The sequence below is a fragment of the Chiloscyllium punctatum genome, chromosome 39, assembly GCF_047496795.1.
Source record: "Chiloscyllium punctatum isolate Juve2018m chromosome 39, sChiPun1.3, whole genome shotgun sequence".
Classification (NCBI taxonomy): domain Eukaryota; kingdom Metazoa; phylum Chordata; class Chondrichthyes; order Orectolobiformes; family Hemiscylliidae; genus Chiloscyllium; species Chiloscyllium punctatum.
In genome coordinates, this window is record NC_092777.1 from 55253960 (window position 1) to 55256448 (window position 2489).

Below are 2489 nucleotides of genomic sequence, written 5' to 3' on the forward strand. Positions count from 1 at the left end.
CGGAGCAGACAAAAAAGGGCCGAATGGTCACCTTCCGTGCTGTAGCACTGACATACACTCTGCTGCCTTACACAAACGCTTGACCGGCCTCTCGGGCCCCCTTTCTGCTGGTGAGACTGAGAGGTTTCTTATTTGGGGGGAGGGTCTGGCCACATTTCCTTCCCTTTTACATTGAGTGCAGAGTCGAAGAGCGACAAGTCGTCCTGGAATGAGGAACTTTCTTTGTGTTTTGCGCTGACAACTCTGGAGAGCGGTTACTGGCTGCTCTTGTGTAAGTGTGGCCGGTTAGCTCAGTTGGTTAGAGCGTGGTGCTAATAACGCCAAGGTCGCGGGTTCGATCCCCGTACGGGCCAGTGCGAAGTTTTGCAACTTGAACATAACCCCTTTGTCATATTATAATATTATTTAGCAATCAGACATTACCGCAGTGTCTGTATTTCAAAAGTGCTTCATAGTTTTAACAAAGTTTGGGGCTTCCCGAACGTAAATGCCGCTGAATTAAAAGCTAGCCTTTGTTACTCATGACTAACATTGTTAATAATTGACAAAACAGACCGAAGACGCTCATCCGCAGTTTAATTGCAATCTCCGAAGATAGTAAACAGAACATATACCGCGGCAAGGTCAGAAACTCTAGATCAGTTCATAATGGGGAATCACAGTCCAGCCCTATTGAAACTGGGTATACTGAAATTTAAAGTGTTTCATTCTCTGTTTAACTTCTGTACATGTGCCAAACACATGCAGGTATCAGCCGTTTTGAGTTTGGAATTCCAGAACATTAAGTTTGCCTAAAAAAAACACTTAATTATGAAGTTTTGATCCTAGCATCGGGTGATGTCTTATTAAAAAACAGAAACATCTGCGGATGCTGTAAATCAGAGAATAAATAAAAATTGTTGGAAAAGCTCAGCAGGTCTGGCAGCGGCTGAGGAGAGAAATCAAAGTGTAGAGGGGTCACTCTGACCCGAAACGTTAACTCTGATTTCTCTAACCAGGGATGCTGCCAGACCTGCTGAACTTTGCCAGCAATTTTTACTTTTGTCTCAAATGATTTCAGAGTAGGTCTTGCAGCGTTTTGATGTTTGATGTTTGGGTATGTGTGAAAAGGCCCCAGCACTCAACGAGTTTGAATAATGTTGCTGTGAATGTGATTCCTCGGGCGATTTATAGCATTTCATGCATTCTCGGCAAGGCTGCTTGTTTCACATCTTTAATGAATTCTCTTGTTCGAAAGTTCCTTGTTCAAGACCCATCATTTGAAGTTCCCATCATCTTAATTTCCTGATTTGAGGCAAGATTAACATTTTTGCGAAGCAAACCGATTAACGGATATGGGCTACAGATTGGTCATGGTCTCATTGAATGGCAGAACAGGCTGGAGATTCATAGAGTCTTAAAAATGGACATCACAGAAACAGACCCTTCGGTCCAACTCCCATGCCGACCAGATATCCTAACCTAATCTAGTCCCATTTTCCAGCATTTGGCCCATATCCCTCTAAACCCTTCCTATTCTAGATGCCTTTGAAATGATGTAATTGTACCAACCTTCACCACTTCCTCTGGCAGCTTGTTCCATACACGCACCACCCTCTGCGTGAAAAAGTTGCCCATTTGGTCCCTTTTAAATCTTTCCCCTCTTACCCTAAACCTAGGCCCTCTAGTTGTGGACTCGCCCACAGCAGGGAAAAGACCTTGTCTATTTACCCTATTCATGTCACTCATGATTTTATAAACCTCTATGAGGTCACCCCTCAGCCTCCAGTGCTCCAGGGAAAACAGCCCCGGCCTATTCAACCTCTCCCTGTAGCTCAAACCCTCCAGCCCTGACAACATCCTTGTAAATCTTTTCCAAACCCTTTCAAGTTTCACAACATCCTTTCGATAGGTTGAATGAGCTACTCCAATTCCTATATTCCCAGCTGATCCCCACATGATCTAACAGTGAGGATTAGCATCGGGTCATGTTTGTGACTGGAACAATCTGATGGACAGGTGAGGAAGAATCACTGGAGCATTAAATATTAAATCTGATTTCTCTCCACAGATGCTGTCAGACCTGCTGAGCTTGTCCAGCAATTTCTGTTTTTGTTTCTGATTTCCAACACCAGCAATTTGGTTTTTATTCGTCGGCCAAACGTTCTGGTATGTGCTTTGCATGAACTATAAATTGCAGTGGATATTATTCAAACTGAGCTTGGTGATACATAAATTGGAACATATTTCACAAATATTTCAGTGCAGTAATGCTGGCTGTAATGCTACCTTCACTTGTTCTAAAATATGAATGTAAGTTTAACTTGAGTGTCTGTCTCTGATATGAATAAAATAAGCTTCCAGATAGATTGTTCACTTAACAGATATTAGTACAATGCATGTGTAACATAGAAACAGGCAAGATTTTGACTGATGTTTGCAATATTCCTCCTATGTAGGTCAGAACGTCAGTGGTTACACCCTTTAGTTGCAGCACATTGGACACTAAA

The 2489-nt window shown here is 42.6% G+C and overlaps 1 non-coding gene across 1 annotated transcript; it reads left to right on the forward strand.

Moving 5' to 3' along the window:
* Positions 1–279: 279 nt before the first annotated feature.
* On the forward strand, positions 280–353 carry trnai-aau (transfer RNA isoleucine (anticodon AAU)). Its single transcript has one exon. It is a non-coding gene; the product is annotated as a tRNA-Ile (tRNA).
* Positions 354–2489: the final 2136 nt, after the last annotated feature.